The sequence below is a fragment of the Arachis hypogaea genome, chromosome 14 (assembly GCF_003086295.3).
Source record: "Arachis hypogaea cultivar Tifrunner chromosome 14, arahy.Tifrunner.gnm2.J5K5, whole genome shotgun sequence".
Lineage (NCBI taxonomy): Eukaryota > Viridiplantae > Streptophyta > Magnoliopsida > Fabales > Fabaceae > Arachis > Arachis hypogaea.
The window spans coordinates 32896636-32905925 of record NC_092049.1 but is presented as its reverse complement, the minus strand read 5'-3'; the positions used below and the strand labels follow the sequence as shown (position 1 = coordinate 32905925).

Here is a 9290-nt window from a genome sequence, read left to right as displayed (position 1 = left end):
CTTTAAATTTTAGAATCATATCTTTTAGTTTCTTGTTAGTCAAGTAATCAATTTCAATTTTTAAAATCAAATCTTTTTAATTTCCAATTCAAATCTTTTTCAAAATTATTTTCAATCATATCTTTTTCAATTTCAATCATATCTTTTTCAAAATCAATTTCAAAATCTTTTCTAACTTCTCACCCTTTCAAATTTGATTTTCAAATCTTTTTCAATTAACTACTTGACTTTTTGGTTTATTTTTAAAAGTTTTCTATTTCAATCATATCTTTTTCAAAACCACCTAACTAATTTTCTCTCTCTAATTTTCAAAAACTCCTATCCATTTTTTCAAAATTCTTTTTAATTAACTAATTGTTTCAAATTTTAATTTTAATTTTATTTCTCTTTTTAATTTTCGAATTCTAACTAAATTTTAAAATAAAAACAAAAATATTTTTCCTTTTAGTTTAAATTAAATTCGAATTTTCTCCCCCCTCTCTCATCTCCTTCTATTTATTTATTTATCTACTAACACTTCTCTTTTACTCATAATTCGAACCCCATCTTCTTCTCTGTGTTCGAGTTTTTCTCTTCTCCTCCTTCTATTCTTCTCTTCTTATGCTCACATAAGGAATCTCTAAACTGTGACATAGAGGATTCCTCTTCTTTTCTGTTCTCTTCTTTTTCATATGAGCAGGAACAGGGATAAAGACACTCTTATTGAAGCTAATCCTGAACCTGAAAGGACTCTTAAGAGGAAACTAAGAGAAGCTAAAGCACAACTCTCTGGAGAGAATCTGACAGAAATTTTCAAAAAAGAAGGAGACATGGCCGAACCTAATAACAATGGTAGAGATGCAAGGAAGATGCTTGGTGACTTTATTGCACCCTCTTCCAACTTCTATGGAAGAAGCATCTCACTCCCTGCAATTGGAGCAAACAATTTTGAGCTTAAGCCTCAATTGGTTTCTCTAATGCAGCAGAATTGCAAGTTTTATGGACTTCCAATGGAAGATCCTCATCAGTTTTTAGCTAAATTCTTACAAATCTGTGACACTGTCAAGACCAATGGAGTTGATCCCGAGGTCTACAGGCTTATGCTTTTCCCTTTTGCTGTAAGAGACAGAGCTAGAACATGGTTGGATTCATAACCTAAGGATAGCCTGAACTCTTGGGATAAGCTGGTCAGTGCTTTCTTGGCCAAATTCTTTCCACCTCAAAAGATGAGCAAGCTTAGAGTGGAAATCCAAACCTTCAGACAGAAGGAAGGAGAATCCCTCTATGAAGCTTGGGAAAGATACAAGCAACTGATCAAAAGGTGTCCTACTGACATGCTTCCAGAATGGAGCATCATAAGTATATTCTATGATGGTCTGTCTGAGTTGTCAAAAATGTCATTGGACCATTCTGCAGGAGGATCTCTTCACGTGAAAACCCCTGTAGAAGCTCAGGAACTCATTGAAATGGTTGCAAATAACCAGTTCATGTACACCTCTGAGAGGAATCCTGTGAACAATGGGATGCCTCAAAAGAAGGGAGTTCTTGAAATTGATACTCTGAATGCCATATTAGCTCAGAACAAAATATTTACTCAGCAAGTCAATATGATTTCTCAAAGTCTGAATGGATTGCAAGCTGCATCCAATAGTACTAAAGAAGCATCTTCTGAAGAAGAAGCTTATGATCCTGAGAACCCTGCAATAGCAGAGGTGAATTACATGGGAGAACCCTATGGAAACACCTATAATTCTTCATGGAGAAATCACCCAAATTTCTCATGGAAGGACCAACAGAAGCCTCAACAAGGCTTCAATAATAATGGTGGAAGAAATAGGTTTAGCAATAGCAAGCCTTTTCCATCATCTTCTCAGCAACAGACAGAGAATTCTGAACAGAGCCATTCTAGCCTGGCAACCATAGCCTCTGATCTATCCAAGACCACACTAAGTTTTATGAATGAAACAAGGTCCTCCATTAGAAATTTGGAGGCACAGGTGGTTCAGCTGAGTAAGAAGATTACTGAAACTCCTCCCAGTACTCTCCCAAGCAATACAGAAGAAAATCCCAAGAGAGAGTGCAAGGCCATAACCTTACTTGGTGTGGCCGAATGCCCAGAGGAGGAGAAGGACGTGAATCCCAGTAAGAAAGACCTCATGGGATGTCCTTTGGACAGAAAAGAGTTCCCCTTTATGGAACCAAAGGAATCTGAGGCTCATACAGAGACCCTAGAGATTCCATTAAACCTCCTTCTGCCATTCATGAGCTCTGATGAATGCTCTTCCTCTAAAGAGGATGAAGACATTACTGAAGAACAAGTTGCTAAGTATCTAGGAGCAATCATGTAGCTGAATGCCAAGTTATTGGTACTGAGACTTGGGAGGATGAACCCCCCTTGTTAACCAATGAACTGAATGCATTAATGAGGCAGACATTAACTCAGAAGAAACCGAATCCCAAAAAATTCTTCATACCTTGTACCATAGGCACCATGACCTTTGAGAAGGCTCTATGTGACCTGGGGTCAGGGATAAACCTCATACCCCTCTCTGTAATAGAGAAACTGGGAATCTTTGAGGTACAAGCTGCAAGAATCTCACTAGAGATGGCAAACAAATCCATGAAACAGGCTTATGGACTAGTAGAGGACGTGCTAGTGAAGGTTGAAAGCCTTTACATCCCTGCTGATTTCATAATCCTAGACACTGGGAAGCATGAGGATAAATCCATCATCCTTGGCAGACCCTTCCTGGCCACAGCAAAAGCTGTGATTGATGTTGACAGAGGAGAGTTGGTCCTTCAGTTGAATGAGGACTACCTTGTATTTAAGACTCAAGGTTCTCCTTCTGTAACCATGGAGAGGAGCATGAGAAGCTTCTCTCAGAACAGAGTCAAACAAAACCCCCACATTTAAACTCTAAGTTTGGTATTGGGAGGCCACAACCAAACTCTAAGTTTGGTGTTGAAGGGCCCCAACATTGCTCTGATTTTCTGTGAGGCTCCATGAGAGCTCATTGTCAAGCTATTGACATTAAAGAAGTGCTTGTTGGGAGGCAACCCAATGTTATTTAACTATATCTATTTATTTTCCATGGCTATTTTATATTTTCTTTAGGTTGATGATCATGTGAAGTCACAAAAATAACTGAAAAATCAAAAACAGAATGAAAAATAGCATTAAAAATAGCTCACCCTGGAGGAAGAGCTTACTGGTGTTTAAACGCCAGTAAGAAGCATCAAACTGGCGTTTAACGCCAAAAAGAAGTATCAAGCTGGCGTTAAACGCCAGAAACAAGCACCAGACTGGCGTTTAACGCCAGAACAGAGCATAGAATTGGCGTTTAACTCCAAGAATGGGAGAAAAGCTGGCGTTAAATGCCAAAAACAAGCAGCAAGCTGGCGTTTAATGCCAGACATGCATTCTAAGGGCGTTTTGCACGCCTAAATGGAGCAGGGATGCTAAGTCCTTGACCCCTCTGGATCTGTGGACCCACAGGATCCCCACCTACCCCACCTCTTCTTCTCTCCTCTTCACACCTTTTCATAACACTCTCCCCCAAATACCCTTCACCAATCACCTCCATACCTCTTCCCCAAATACCCTTAACCACTCACATCCATCCACTCTTCCCCATAAACCACACCTACCTCCAAAATTCAAACTCTTTTCCCTCCCAAATCCAACCCTATTGGCCGAAACCTACCCCCCACCCCTATATAAACCCCTTAACACTACTCCATTTTCACACATCACAAACACTACTTCCCCCCTTGGCCGAATACACTCTCTCGCTCCATCTCCTCCATTTTCTTCTTCTTCTACTACTTTCTTTCTTCCTTTGCTCGAGGACGAGCAAACCTTTTAAGTTTGGTGTGGTAAAAGCATTACTTTTTGTTTTTCCATAACCATTAATGGCACCTAAGGCCAGAGAAACCTCAAGAAAGAGGAAAGGGAAGGCAATTGCTTCCACCTCTGAGTCATGGGAGATAGAGAAATTCATCTCAAAGGTCCATCAAGACCACTTCTATGAAGTTGTGGCCAAGAAAAAGGTGATCCCTTAGGTCCCTTTTAAGCTCAAAAAGAGCGAGTATCCAGAGATCCGACAAGAGATTAGAAGAAGAGGATGGGAAGTATTCTCCAATCCTATTCAATAAGTCAGAATCTTAATGGTTCAAGAGTTCTATGCAAATGCATGGATCACTAGGAACTATGATCAAAGTATGAACCCGAATCCAAAGAATTGGCTTACAATGGTTCGGGGGAAATACTTAGATTTCAGTCCGAAAAATGTAAGGTTGGCGTTCAACTTGCCAATGATGCAAGAAAACGCACACCCCTACATTAGAAGGTCAACTTTGATCAAAGGTTGGACCAAGTCCTCATAGACATATGTGTGGAAGGAGTTCAATGGAAAGTTGACTCAAAAGGCAACCCGGTTCAATTGAGAAGACCGGACCTTAAGCCTGTAGCTAGAGGATGGTTGGAGTTCATCCAACACTCTATCATTCCTACTAGCAACCGATCCGAAGTAACTGTGGATCGGGCCATCATGATCCATAGTATCATGATTGGGGAGGAGGTGGAAGTTCATGAGATTATACCTTAAGAACTCTATAAGGTGGCTGACAAGTCCTCTACTTTGGCAAGGTTAGTCTTTCCTCACCTCATTTGCCACCTCTGCAATTCGGCTGGGATTGACATAGAGGGAGATATCCTCATTGATGAGGACAAGCCCATCACTAAGAAAAGGATGGAGCAAACAAGAGATCATAGACCTCAACAAGAGCATGAGAAAATTCCTCACCATGAAATCCCTGAGATGCCTCAAGGGATGCACTTTCCTCCACAAAACTATTGGGAGCAAATCATCCCTAGGAGAATTAAGTTCCAACATGGGACAACTAAGGATGGAACACCAAGAACATTCCATCATTCTCCATGAGTTTAGAGAAGATCAAAGAGCTATGAGGGAGGAGCAACAAAGACAAGAAAGAGACATAGAGGAGCTCAAGAACACCATTGGTTCTTCAAGAGGAAGAAGACGCCACCTTCACTAAGGTGGACCCGTTCCTTACTCTCCTTGTTCTTATTTTTCTGTTTTTCGGTTTTTGAGCCTTATGTTTTATGTATGTTTGTGTCTTTACTACATGATCACTAGTGTTTAAGTGTCTATGTCTTAAAGCTATGAATGTCCTATGAATCCATCACCTTTCTTAAATGAAAAATGTTTTAATTACAAAAGAACAAGAAGTACATGAATTTCGAATTCATCCTTGAAATTAGTTCAATTATTTTGATGTGGTGGCAATACTTTTTGTTTTCTGAATGAATGCTTGAACAGTGCATATATCTTTTGAATTTGTGGTTTATGAATGTTAAAATTGTTGGCTCTTAAAAGAATAATAAAAAAGGAGAAATGTTATTGATAATCTGAAAAATCATAAAATTGATTCTTGAAGCAAGAAAAAGCAGTGAAGAACAAAGCTTGCGAAAAAAAATTTGGCGAAAAAAAAAGAGAAAGAAAAAGAAAAAGCAAGCAGAAAAAGCCAATAACCCTTTTAACCAAAAGGCAAGGGTAAAAAGGATCCAAGGCTTTGAGCATCAGTGGATTGGAGGGTCCAAAGGAATAAAATCCTGGCCTAAGCGGCTAAACCAAGCTGTCCCTAACCATGTGCTTGTGGCGTGAAGGTGTCAAGTGAAAAGCTTGAGACTGAGCGGTTAAAGTCGAGGTCCAAAGCAAGAAAAAAAAGAGTGTGCTTAAGAACCCTGGACACCTCTAATTGGGGACTCTAGCAAAGCTGAGTCACAATCTGAAAAGGTTCACCCAATTATGTGTCTGTGGCATTTATGTATCCGGTGGTAATACTGGAAAACAAAGTGCTTAGGGCCACGGCCAAGACTCATAAAGTAGCTGTGTTCAAGAATCAACATACTGAACTAGGAGAATCAATAACATTATCTGAATTTTATGTTCCTATAGATGCCAATCATTCTGAACTTCAAGGGATAAAGTGAGATGCCAAAACTGTTCAGAGGCAAAAAAGCTACTAGCCCCGCTCATCTAAATTGGAGCTAAGTTTCATTGATATTTTGAAATTTATAGTATATTCTCTTCTTTTTATCTTATTTAATTTTCAGTTGCTTGGGGACAAGCAACAATTTAAGTTTGGTGTTGTGATGAGCGGATAATTTATACGCTTTTTGGCATTGTTTTTACATAGTTTTTAGTATGATTTAGTTAGTTTTTAGTATATTTTTATTAGTTTTTAAATAAAAATCACATTTTTGGACTTTACTATGAGTTTGTGTATTTTTCTGTGATTTCAGGTAATTTCTGGCTGAAATTGAGGGACTTGAGCAAAAACCTGATTCAGAGGCTGAAAAAAAACTGCAGATGCTGTTGGATTCTGACCTTCCTGCACTCGAAGTGGATTTTCTGGAGCTACAGAAACCCAATTGGTGCGCTCTCAATTGCGTTGGAAATTATACATCCAGGGCTTTCCAACAATATATAATAGTCCATACTTTGCACGAGTTTTGACGACGCAAATTGGCGTTCAAACACCAACTTCCTACCCTATTCTGGAGTTAAACGCCAGAAACAGGCTACAACCTGGCGTTTAACTCCAAAAAGAGTCTCTACACATGAAAGCTCAATGCTCAGTCCAAGCACAAACCAAGTGGGCCCGGAAGTAGATTTCTACATCATTGACTTATCTTATGTAACCCTAGCTACTAGTTTAGTATAAAAACTACTTTTAGTGATTTATTTCACATCTCTGGTTAGTCTTTGACTAATTTTATGCTCTGAGATCATGTTTAGGGGGCTGGCCATTCGGCCATGCCTGAACCTTCATCACTTATGTATTTTCAACGGTAGAGTTTTTACACACCATAGATTAAGGTGTGGAGCTCTGCTGTTCCTCATGAATTAATACAAAGTACTATTGTTTTCTTATTCAATTCAAGCTTATTCCTATTCTAAGATATTCGCTTGCACTTCAACATGATGAATGTGATGATCCGTGACACTCATCACCATTCTCAACCTATGAACGCGTGCCTGACAACCACTTCCATTCTACATTGGATTGAGCGTTTATCTCTTAGCCTCCATTCCAAAAGATCGAAGTCTTCGTGGTATAAGCTAGAATTATTGGCGGCCATTCTTGAGATCCAGAAAGTCTAAACCATGTCTGTGGTATTCCGAGTAGGATCTGGGATGGGATGACTATGACGAGCTTCAAACTTGCGAGTGTTGGGCGTGTGACAGACGCAAAAGGATCAATGGATCCTATTCTAACATGATCGAGAACCGACAGATGATTAGCCGTGCGGTGACAGCGCATTTGGACCATTTTCACTGAGAGGACGGGAAGTAGCGATTGACAACGGTGATGCCTAACATACAACTTGCCATGGAAAGGAGTATGAATGATTGGATGAAAGCAGTAGGAAAGCAGAGGTTCAGAAGGAACAAAAGCATCTCCATACGCTTATCTGAAATTTTCACCAATGAATTGCATAAGTATCTCTATCCTATTTTATATTTTATATCATAATTATCAAAATCTCATAACCATTTGAATCTGCCTGACTGAGATTTACAAGGCGACCATAGCTTGCTTCAAGCCGACAATCTCTGTGGGATCGACCCTTACTCACGTAAGGTTTATTACTTGGACGACCCAGTGCACTTGCTGGTTAGTTGTATCGGAGTTGTGAAAAAGAATTTGAGATTATAAACGTGCGTACCAATTTTTTGGCGCCGTTGCTAGAGATCACAATTTCGTGCACCAGCTCTCTAATGCTACATTTCCATGGACTTCCAACATCTCCTAGGTCTTCAAGCACTCCTTCCGATTCAATTGTCTCATCTTCCTCCCCTTGTGGCAATTCTTGCTTCAACCCCTCTTCTTCACCTTGAAGCTTTAAACTCACTCCCTCACTGTGCTCCTTAATTTCTTCTCCACATTCGTCAATGGGAGTGCCTTGGTTTCTTAGGCTTAGTTGGGAGGAGGCCATATTGCTAACGGCTTCCACTAGAATAGCCATCTTGGCTCCTAGCTCTTTAAACTCCTTTTCCATCCCCTCTTGTTGCCTTTGGAGTTGAGAGTCAAGATCTCTTAGTTCTAGCATGAGGGCTTCATCGAGGGGCGGTGGTGGAAGAGAGGGTTCATTGTTTGAGGGGAAGGCATTATAGTTGGAAGGTGGTTCATTTTGGTAAGGTATGGAGTTGGTGTATATTAAGGTGGTTCTTGAGAGTATTTGTGTTGGAATTGTGGTGGTTCTATGTATGGTTCATATGGCTCATAAGGTGGTTGGTAGGGTGGATAAGGATTAGGGCCATATGGAGGTGTTTGGTGGTATGGGGCTTGTGAGTAAGGTGGTTCAAAACCATTTTGAAGGGGTGGTTCATAGGCATGTGTTGGTGGTTGTTGACAATCACAATAAGGGTCACCACATCCATTAGATTGATATGCATTTGGAGGGAAATTATACATATAAGAGACCGGAGGTTGTTATTGCCAAGAAGGTTGATCAATCCTTTGAGACTCCTCCCATCTTTGATTGTTCTATCCTTGATGCACATCCTTATTGTAGCTTCCATTCCCTATAGCATAATTTGAGCCAAACTCATAGCTAAAGGGGTGAGAATTCATAATAGCAAATAAAAACAAAAGCTACAAAAATAAGCAACAAGTCCTAAGCCTAACAAAAACTAACAAATAAGCAAAAGGCAAACATATTCACATATTCACAATAGCCAATAACATAACACCATTGAAACTCCCCGGCAACGGCGCCATTAATTTGATGCAAGGATTTATACCGGTTCGGAATTCTACAAAATAATTCCGTTGTTAGTATAGTCCAAACCAATAGTCAATCCTCAAATCAAATTAAATTTGGTTTTGTCACATGTACAAACCCTAATGAAAATTTACCGAAGTTTTTGGACTCTGGGTCATCTCACAAGGAATTACAATAAAATGCTCAATTATTGGCTATGAAAATGCAAGGGGTTTGATTTTATATTTTTGCAAGAAAAGTATATGGCAAGAAAAATTCAATGACAAGAAAGTAAAATGACAAAAAGTAATGAAACAAAGGAAAAGTACTCTTGGCTAGACATAGGTAATTGAGATCACCATCCTTGTCTACAAACCAAATATTGACAATTATGAGGAACCAAGCTCATTAAGTTTACTTCTATACTTGAAGTATATCAAATGGCTTAATCAACATCAACCTATAAGTCCCAACCTATCTACTAATTAGATTAGTAGTGGGTTAGTGTCAATGGGTA

At 39.4% G+C, this 9290-nt stretch overlaps 1 non-coding gene across 1 annotated transcript; it reads right to left on the bottom strand.

Annotated features, from left to right (window-relative positions):
* Positions 1 to 1211: 1211 nt before the first annotated feature.
* Positions 1212 to 1319, bottom strand: LOC112745996 (small nucleolar RNA R71). Its single transcript, XR_003173897.1, has one exon. It is a non-coding gene; the product is annotated as a small nucleolar RNA R71 (small nucleolar RNA).
* Between the last annotated feature and the right edge of the window lie 7971 nt (positions 1320 to 9290).